Genomic DNA, 11169 nt, shown 5'->3' with positions numbered 1-11169 from the left:
GCTCCTCACAAAACTAAAGTTTTTCCAGGTCTCTTGCAATAAATGAAACAAAATAAGAAAATAAAACAAGAAAGCAAGGGTAACACTTCTCAAGCAGGTCCTCCCACCTAAGCACCCTGGTTACAGTTTCTATTGTTAAGCACCAAGCTTGTCTTCTTTCTCTCTTTCAAAGGATTTCATTACAGGTTTTCAGCATCTTTATTTCATTTCACTTTTATTATACTTTGTTTTTTTTTCCATTCATTTGTTTGGTTTATGGGAAATTTTGGAGGAGGAAGAAAGAGAAGCATTTTTAACTAGAAATTTTCTCCTCATCTCATAAAATAGAAATTCAAACTCCATTCTACTTTTTCATAACCTATTCACACACACAGTGACAGGTTTCATAAACACACTTCCACTCAAGGAAAATGTATGGTTTGATTGTGTTCACTCCCTACTCCCCCTTCTCTCTACCTTTCTCACTAGTTTCTTTTCCCAAATAGTTCTCTGTTTTCATGGAGGATTCTTTAATTCATATCATATCAATTATAAATACGATCAAATGTGAGAAAAATGGATGAATGTGGCTTATTCCATTTAATAAGCTCTATAGATCCATCTATTTTCCAGAAAATTAACTTTATTTCTCTTTAGAATGTATGTATATTCATCACATTTTCTTTAGTTATCCATTTGTTCATGGGCACCAAGGTTGACTCAGTTACTTAACTATTATGAATAGTTCTGCAATAAACAAGGATGTGCATTTCTTTCTGTAACATGCCAACTTAGATTACCACAGGAGGTATTCTTCCAGAAGTGGTATAGTTAGCTCATAAGGTAGTTCTATTATTAGTTGCTTGGGAACCTCCATACTGATTTATATAATGACTAGACTAATTTACACTCCTACCATCTGTGTATAACTATTCTCTTTTATTATTTATTATTATTATCACCAACATTTTTTTTGGTTTTTTTTGTTGTCTTTTTTTTCTCTGATATGATTTTATTTTATTTTTTTAAAATTTATTTATTTCTTAAGGATTTCTGCCTCCTCCCCACCACCGCCTCCCATTTCCCTCCCCCGATCAAGTCCCTCTCCCTCATCAGCTTGAAGAGCAATCAGGGTTCCCTGACCTGTGGGAAGTCCAAGGACCGCCCACCTCCATCCAGGTTTAGTAAGTTGAGCATCCAAACTGCCTAGGCTCCCCCAAAGACAGTATGTGCAGTAGGATCAAAAACCCATTGCCATTGTTCTTGAGTGCTCAGTAGTCCTCATTGTCTGCTATGTAAGTCCGGTTTTATCCCATGCTTTTTCAGACCCAGGCTAGCTGTTCTTGGTGAATTCCCGAAAGATCATCCCCATTGTCTCACGAGACAGGGTTTCTCCGTAGCTTTTTGGTTCCTGTCCTGGAACTAGCTCTTGTAGTCCAGGCTGGCCTTGAACTCATGGAGATCCGCCTGCCTCTGCCTCCCGAGTGCTGGAATTAAAGGCGTGCTCCACCACCGCCCGGCTTATTACCAACATTTTTATTGTCTGTCTTTTGATGGTTTGGGAGGAATTCCCAATGCACTTCTGATTTGCATTTCCCTGATGGCTAAGTGAACATCTTTCATGCTCTTGCTAGATATCTGAACCTCATTTTCTGAAAGCTGTTTGTTCCTTTCATTGGTCCAGTAACTTATTGGATTCTTTAGATATTTTGACTTTACTTTTAAAGTTATTAATATAGTCTACATATTATTCCTCTGTCAAAGGCAGAGCTGGAAACAGTCTTATCCCATTTTCTAGGCTCTCCTTTCACTTGATGAGTTGTCTTTGATCCATTTTTATCCATTTATTGCATGTGGTGAGAGACAGGGACCAAGCTAGACGTGATAGCTAATTTTGGTTATTAACTTGACTATACCTGGAATTCACAAACCCAAGCAGTTAGGCTGCTTGACTGTATTATTCGAGGTCAGATGACCCACCCTACATCTGGGCCACCCCTTCTCTTTTCAGCCATATAAAATGACACGGAACATGGAAACTTTTGCTTTTGCCTGCTTATATGCCCTCTTGCCAGCAAGTTCATCCATCCTTTCTCCAAGGCATTCCTTCACAGGTGTTAGAATTTTATTCATTGAATTCCAATACAAACTGAATACGAGCAGCTCCCTACAGTTTCCCTGGGATGCCAGCGCCAGACCTGGGAGATGTTCAGTGTTACAAATTCATGGGCTTTCCACAAGGACACAGCCACTGCTGGACTACTGGAACCACAGTGCTTCAGGCACTTTAGGAGAAAAGGGAGTGTAATGTGGTGGCTTGAACGAGAATGCCCCCATGGGCTCACATGCTTGTATTTTCCATCCGCGGTCCGTAGAACTGTTTGAGAAGGATTAGGAAATGTGGCCTTGTTGGCAGAGGCTGCTGTTCCAGTGCCACACCTTCCTGCCTGCCTTCTATACTCTCTGCCATGATGGTTTTTAGCTCTCAAAGACTGTAAACCTCATATAAACTCTTTCTTTTATAAGCTGCTTTGGTCATGGTATCTTAATACAGCAATGACAAGTAACTAAGACACTAGTCATGTGATCACTATGTAAACAATTGGTATTACATAAATGTGAAGGATTATGTGAGACTTCTAAAATGTGAACTAGGACTCAGTTTATAACAGTTTATTTTTAGTGTGGTGATAATAATTTTGTTTTCACATCATGTTAATGTTTTGAACGTTTATTCAAGTTTATTCTTCATTTGGCATTTTAAAATTTATATGGCAAATAGCAGTATTATTTAAAAATAGTCATATACTGTATATTACTATGTTAGTGGTAGTAACTATATCTGCAAAATTTGCTTTCAAAATGAGACTAAGGAGCTGCGAGATAACTTAGCCTATAAAAACTCTTGCTGTACATACCCAAGGACCTCATTCAATTCCTAGAAACCATGTAAAAGACTGGATGCAGTGAAATGCTTTTGTAATCCAAGCACTGCTATGGAGGTAAAGACAAGAAAATTGGCTTAAAACTTGAGCAATGGGAGAAAGAAGAGAGACTCTGGCTGCACAAGGTGGCAGGAGGGAGTCAACCCCATAAAGTTGTTCCCTGACATCATTGTGTGTGCTGTGGTAAGCCAGTGACATCCCACATGCTCTTAAACAAAGATAAACAAGCAAATTAGTAAAAATAATAAAAGATAACTCAGTTGTCTCCCAGTAATGTCAGAAGCTACACCCATACAGTTTCACCAACAAGAATGCCTAAACATGAGCTGAACAAGGGAACCAAATACAGACACACCAAAGTTGACAGGGGAAGACCACAAAATCTCAACTGTACACAAGAACTACAGGCAGCTAAGGGATACTAAGAAAGGGAAAAATATTCTTGCCCAGGAAAGAATACACAAGTGGTCATCCAATATCAAATATTCATCCATGAAAACATTCATGCAAGTAACATTATACAGATCAAGTAGGTTACATTTAAAAATATATATGTGTGTAATAACATAAATGCATGTAGTATACATATATGCATGTAACAACAATGAATAAAAAGGTCATGAACTTGAAAGAGAGCAAGGAAGGGCAGATGAAAGGTTTGGGAGGGAGGGAAAGGAAGGAAAAAATGATATCATTATATTATAATCTCAAAAATAAAATAAAACCATTTTCTAATGGCATAAGAATCATCTCAAATGGTACCTTAGCCATTGGTTGTAAGAAACAGAAAAAGACTCAACCTGGTCAATCACAGAAGAAAATCTTAAGCAAAGGTTGCATGAGGCTGGAACAATAACATGGAGTATCATCAAGATTCAGGATTACTCCTTCCCCTCTTTAGTTTCTCTGTAGAAACCCTCTTCACCTCTGTACCTGAGTCATTACTGTTTCTCTGAAGAGCAGATTGTTCTGTGTGTCACCAGAGAAGTCCAACACAGCCACTCCAAGACAACGTTTATATGATCTCCCAGGACACCCTCGAGTTGTAGAATTTCTGAGTCGTAAGTTAGTGGTTGGAAAAGAGGATACGAGTGGCCTATTTTTGAGAGAAGTGTCTAGAACTGATCTAATCAAATATGTGTGGGCATATATGTGTGCATATGTACATATGTATATGTGTCCTTGTATGTGAGTGTGTGCCTATGTGTATATGTATGTATATATGTATGTACCCTTGTATGCACGTGCCTGTGTATGTATATGTATGTATGTATGTTTGTATGCCCTTGTATGTGAATGTGTGTGCCTGTGTGTGCATAGGTGTGTGTGTATGATTGTTTGTGTGTGTGTTTGTGTGCATGTGTATTTGTGTTGACAGGGTTAACAAGGATGCATGATCTGATCTAATACTTTTATAGTAGCGACTGTGAGAAGAAAAGAGTTCACAGGAAAGGGAAACATTGAGTAATAAGTTTGCTGTTTAAGCTCCTTTGACACAGTGATTTGACAAAAGTGGTTTCTTTCCATCTCTAGCTGAATTCCTTAACAAAGTGAAGAATAAATAAATATGGAATGATTGACGGGAATTCTAAATGAGGTGACAAAGCATAAAACATATACCACAAAATGCACATCTCTCTTCTCACTCTTGAATTACTTTCTTCATGTGTGCGCACTGGGATTTTAAATCAAGGGTGTCACAGGAAACCGCCCAGTCCTGTGTTTCCTTCTACAGACATTACCATAACCGACCAATATTTCAGGACACAATGAGTCCCTGATGAAGTGGGTTGTCCCTTGTGGATTTCATCTTGGTTGCCACTGGTATGATAAAAGACCCAGGGTCCAAGTTCATCTTCCAGAAGTTCACATTCCTACCATTACTGTTTTGCTTATTATTAAAGGATTAAAATTACATTTGTATTTCCACATGTGTGAGGCCGTTTCTTACATTCCCACTTATAAGCAACAAGGAACAAGACTAGGGAGATGGAAGAGCTGATCCTAAAATGCAAAATACCTGGACTAGCACGTCTGCTGCCCTGGAGAAACCGCCTATGCCCATTCATTGATAATTGCCTTTACTTCCTTTTGAAGTTGTAAATAATTAAAAGAATTAAAGTTGTATTATTCGACACTTGTATCATGGTTTTTATCATTAAGAACATTAAGAGGAAATTCTAAACATAAAGACAAAAGAAGAAACATTTGTATATTAGTAAGATTTATCACTGGTATTTTTATAATACCAGGTTAAAGAGGTAATATTTTGGGTTACGTGTAGGAAGAGATGGGAAAGAGAGGTGTGACTATAACCCCACCACACTTGAATTTTTCATGGGTTTCCTCAATGGTTTATAAATTTATGGAAATGTTGGGGCTTCTTTGGTCTCTGGATGAATGTTAAAGAAAACTGTCTATATATTTGACAAATTAAAGGATATAGATTGGTAAAGTATAGCTGAAAGGGATCCTTCTGAGATACTATTTTTTAATCTACACCAGCCATGTATTTAACTGTCACTAAGCAAACATTACAGAGTTTGTACCAGAACAGAATGATAATGGAAAAAAACTAGGAAGAGTCCAAGGAATGATGACTTCATCACAGTGATAACTTTCACCAGGGAAGATTTATTCGAGTGTTAACTACTGCGCTACACTTTCAGACATTTCCACATTTAATTTTCTCAAGACTCTTCCAATGTGAGGAAGATTGCCTTCCATCCAATAAGACAGTCAGACTTATAGGAGCTTATGTTTTTAAATACCAAGAATGCCAGAAGTTGAGCCAAGGTTTCAAGATTCAGAATTTTGAACAGCTTGGATCTTGAATCTAGAACAGCAGTGTTGGGGCACAGCAGCTGCAACTGAGAACCCATACCAGAGGAAGAGTTTCCGGCAGGCAGTAATTGTGGTTAAATATTGTGTACCCAGCCGAGCGGTGGTGGCGCACGCCTTTAATCCCAGCACTTGGGAGGCAGAGGCAGGGGGATCTCTGTGAGTTCGAGACCAGCCTGGTCTACAAGAGCTAGTTCCAGGACAGGCTCCAAAACCACAGAGAAACCCTGTCTCGAAGAAAAAAAATATATTGTGTACCCATATTTCTACTATGTGCTTGCTCAGTTTTTACTTGCATGAATATAATTCCACTAGGGTATCTATTTTTTTAATGACATTTCTTCAGAAAGAACTCTCTTTATATATTTGTCCACTGGTAAATACAGGATATCCTTCAGAAGCTGAGCATTCAAGTTTCCCAGCAAATATTTTTATGTTGTTTAAATGAATACACCCTTTTCCCTCAATTGTAAAAAAAAAAAGTCTTTTTCTAGTTTCAATAAATTTTCTACTTAAGTTAGTTTTATATAGCTTAATTTTAAATGACTATGATCTGAAAAGGCAGCGAACTACTCTTACAATCAGAGCGTTGCACTCTAGTTGAACTGCTGTTTTTCATTTAAATGTGCTTAGCATGCATCTTATTGTTGACAGCCTTGTCTGTGTTGACATTTCAGTCTTTATTCATTGATAATATGCTGCCAATTATAACTATTTTCATATGTGATAAACCAAATTTAGCTCTTGATAGTTAAAAAAATATTTAACTATTATCATTAACACTTCTCAAAAATGATAACCACATCCTTTCATTTTTCCATTATTTTTTAGAATGTAGAAACTTAGCAAATTATTAGTCTATCAATGAACCAAACTAAAATTTGTGAGACTAATTCACAATGTAAAGCTATCTAGTACCAAACTGATTTCTCACGCCTTTTACTCATATTGAGTTGGGCTATATTGATAAATACAATTTCAGACTATTAAATTATCCCCTAAAGATAAATTATGGAGTTTCTTAATTACTACAAACAATATATCGAAATACTTTTCAAAAGTTTGATTGTATATGTTATTCATTTCAATAGAGTCCAATATATTTTTAGAGAATTCTGATTAAGTAAAACCAACCCACAATGTAATAAAAGTGTAAGTATAACTTTGAGAGATTATAGTATTGAAGGATTGATAATTTACAGTATTTCCAATTTTTATTCCTATACAAACATATTCCTTGCTCTACTATCTTATTTGGATGTAGGAGTTTAGTTGGTAAATTTACCTACAAAATTGTTTTATAACAGAAAATTACATTTCTTTTTAACACTAATATTGGAAAATTTGACTAAATAGAGAATAGTAAGGCATCCTTTTTCACATAAGGATATTAATGAGATTAAAATATTAGAGTATAAATAATAGAAAGTATAGAATTGTAGTGATAGAAGCAGACAGAAATTTGAATTATTACAACAGGCACCACATGCAGGCAGGATTCTCACGGGAGTCTCCTGTATCATCAAGTGTCTAGCTTAGCTCATATCATTGATTTAAACTTTTCCATCTTCTAATTTTAATGGCTCTGCTTTCCCATGGGCTGCTGTAATTTATCCCAGTTTCTTAAAATAAGCAAAATTTAAAGTAGAAACACTATTGCTGAATTTTATTGTCTTTTTCCATTTGCTAACAACACCCCTACTTGTAGCGATAACAGTATCTTCTGCTCGTATTCCAATAAAAATGCCTTTTACATGTTCACCATTTGTTACTGAAGCCATTTTTATGTTTATGAAAAATGTGTAAGGCATTTTTTTTCTGCTCCAGGGTAAAATTTGAGAAGCTGAATTTTGTCGAATTTATGAGACAAGAGCTATATTCAAATCAAATCTGCTACAAGTTTGTCTCATGAGATACTTGAAGCCCAATTTTATTTTTCTTCTTAGATCAGCCTGGAGCAATCCTTCTCCAAACATGTCTCTAAAATAAACACAGCTACAGTAGCTCGTGCTTTCTAATATGCTCGCTCCTTCAGAGATTTACTGAGAAAAGAGAAAAAAAATCTTAAATAAGCCCCAGCTGGGAACCATGTGCCAACACACACAGTGACTTCTTTCTTTAAAGATACAGAAAGTAAGAATAAGAACCAAGTTCATTTATCTGGAAGTGTTATGCAGAAAAAGCCATTCTAGTTATTTCCACCTTGGAAGAAGGTGACTTGCCATTTCATATCGCCCCAGTTTACCTACCAAATGTCATGTAGAGATTTTGTCAGCATTGCCAAGAGCGTGCTGTGATGCGATTCCATATGGAAGCTGGCACTGTTTTCTGGGAGAGTTGGATTTAGTCCGTTTTCAGGAGTTGTCTAGTGAATCTTTATAATCCTATGGTGTTAAAAATAGCAATTTTCAGAGACAGTGAAGTGAGGTAAATAGTGGTTATTACTGAAAAATAATCAAAAAGATGACAAATCTTTTCATTCTTTTCCCTCTACACCCTATTCCTTATAATCCCACTAATCCAAAAATGTTCTCAAATTGGTAAACAATATTTGGATGGAGCTTCTGGTTTTCCACAAATACTCACTGAGCCTCTGAGCTTAAGTGTTGAACACAACATGCCAATGACAAGAAGAATTTAAAGTTTGGTGAAAAACTTAAGTAATACTTTCAAGACAACAGAATAAGTATGTCTGGGGAGAGGAAATGTATTTAGCCTCTTCTACCTTGTCCTTTATCTATACTGTAGAGTTGGCGAATGAAGCAACTGAGGAAGTTGATGTTACAGAAATCCTCAACAACTAGTATCTAATATTTAAAATATTGTCATTGAGCTCAGTGTAACTGTGCATAATTGTGACCTCAGCATCTGAGAAGCCAGGGAGGGAGAACTGAGACTTTGATGCTAGCCTGGACTATATACTTAACATCTTGCCTCAAAAAGCATCTAAAAATATGAAACAGAAACAAAATATTGCCAGACAGAATGAGGAATGCTTGCTACTCATAATTCTTGTCATAATTAACAAGTGTCACCATGACGATTTGACATTTCAAGAAACTAGGGCTCAGCAAACACATTGCTCTATTCACTAAATTTCTATATCTACAAGCTCTGTAGAAGACTAGTATATTGACAAGCCATTGCTACTACTCAAAATTTAAAGGTGCTGTACACATTTGGAATGATATGCAGAGTTGGTAATGAGTTAATATATAGTAGTTAATAAATAGAAGTCTACAATCTTGAGTTCACCAAATATACAGCATTAGAATCTGTTGACATGTTTAAGATCAACTCCACCTAAAATATTTGAGAAACAAATACAACTCAAGTGACACCCATGATACTACTTGCTACTAGTTTTTCAAGGATGATTCCCTATTTGAGTTTGTTTGATGCTTTTTCATGATTAGATTGTATGCTGACGCCCGGAGAGTCTAGAAGACAGTGTCAGATCTCCAGGAGCTGGAGTTATAGACAGTTGTGAACCACCATGTGAGTTCTGGGATTCAATCCCGTATCCTCTGGATGAGCAAATCTCAAAATATTGCCATTACTAAAAATTTATGTAAACTGAAGTACTTCTCGTATTATCTCCTCTTCTTCGATGGACAATTGTTCTAGTCCACAAATGATGGAGGAAGGTCATTGGTTAATTAAATAAAGAAGCTGCTTGCCCTGATAGGTTAAAACATAGGTGAGAGGAGTAAACAGAACAGAATGCTGGGAGGAAGAGGAAGTGAGGTCAGACTCGACAGCTCTCCTCTCGGGGGCAGACGCCTCAGAGAAACGCCATCCTCCCCTCTCCCAGGCAGACACACACGATGAAGCTCCTACCCAGGATGGACGTAGGCTAGAATCTTCCCGGTAAGACCGGTGCTCACAGATTATTAGAGATGGGTTGATTGGGATATCAGAATTAGCCAGTAAGGGCTAGAGCTAAAGGGCCAAGCAGTGTTTAAATGAATACAATTTGTGTGTTGTTATTTCGGGGCATAAGCTAGCCAGGCGGCCGGGGTGCTAGGGACGCAGCCCCGTAGCTCTCCATTACTACACACAAATCAGAATCCCAGAGAACATAGACAACAATGAGGACCCTAAGAGAGACATACATAGATCTAATCTACTTGGGTAGTAGAAAAAGACAAGGTCTCTTGAGTAAACTAGGAGCATAGGGAACCTTGGGAGAGGGTTGAGGCAGAGAAGGGAGCAGAGAAAAATGTAAAGGTCAATAAAAATCAATGAAAATAGAAAATAGGAACTCAAAAAAGGTTCAAAATATTAACATATTCCAGAAATACAAAGAACAAAAGGAAACTACAATATTATAGCAGCAAACTAATTTATAGTGAAATGGTAACAAGATGAATTAAGTTGTAGCATTTAAAACACATTTATGTTGTTTCTTATATATTTATGATAAAGATTATTAAATAAAAATTATTTTTCAGGAAAGCGTCTAAAAGTAGAGAACATGTTGTTTCCTCAGGGGAGTAGGTGGTGAAGTATCATGGTGTTAATGAATTGAACTTAGAAGGTGCACACACTTTCTGGAAACACTCTGCCAAGATATTGGCCTTTTACCTAAATGAATCTATGGGGTTGACTAAGTACCGCTCTATTATGTGTAAAATGGCATATAATTTATGAACTGAAAGACGAGACTTTATGCTCAATGTGGCTATTTGGCTTTTAAGCTAATCTTAGGCAAAAGTATGATTAGTGAAAGAAAAGGATAGCCAATAAAGTAAGCGGTTTGTGATTAGTGGCCATGGTGGACAGCTCACAATTATAGCTCTTAGAGAATGATTTAGTCACTTGTAGGTATAATGCATGCTACAATCATGCCATTAAAAAGAGGGGCTGCTGCAAAAGGAAAATGACATCTGTAACAGAATAACACATAATTATTAGCATATGTAGAGACAAATATTTAATGCTTACTGAAATAGTACTTTTATGAACATTTATCAAGTTATGAAGTTATGGTTTTATTCTGCAAAGTAGAGTCTAGAGTTTCTCCAGGGACCACCAGGCCATAGGACTAATACCGAGGGACTCTTGGATATTTAGTATTCAACGTGGATATTTATGAATATATATTTTTACACAAGGACTGTTAGATTTATACAGATGTATGAATGTCTCTGAATAGAATATGCACTATGGGGAAATTAAACAAAAATTGTTAGAAAAAGAAGACTCAAGTATGGTTATAAATCTCAGAGAAGAAGCAGCTCCAATTTATGAGCCATGTGGGGGAGGTTTCTGGGTGTATTCTTTCTGGACGTTCTTTCCTCCTCGCCCTTACAACTGTGGCACAGAGGGCTGATCACTAGTATGAACTTTACTGGAAAAAGACTGACAATGACCTCACTGGAAACCATTCCTAGAGACTCTC

At 36.8% G+C, this 11169-nt stretch overlaps 1 long non-coding RNA gene across 1 annotated transcript in view; it reads right to left on the bottom strand.

The window, feature by feature from the left end:
• LOC113458402 overlaps positions 1 to 11169 on the bottom strand; it is a 104933-nt gene that overhangs the window by 87056 nt on the left and 6708 nt on the right. Inside the window, exon 2 of the long non-coding RNA XR_003378787.1 lies at positions 8015 to 8149. This is a non-coding gene — a long non-coding RNA (uncharacterized LOC113458402). The remainder of the gene's footprint in view (positions 1 to 8014; positions 8150 to 11169) is intronic.

The sequence above is a fragment of the Microtus ochrogaster genome, unplaced genomic scaffold (assembly GCF_000317375.1).
Source record: "Microtus ochrogaster isolate Prairie Vole_2 unplaced genomic scaffold, MicOch1.0 UNK19, whole genome shotgun sequence".
In the NCBI taxonomy this organism is placed as follows: domain Eukaryota; kingdom Metazoa; phylum Chordata; class Mammalia; order Rodentia; family Cricetidae; genus Microtus; species Microtus ochrogaster.
This window is presented reverse-complemented; position numbering and strand designations above follow the sequence as displayed.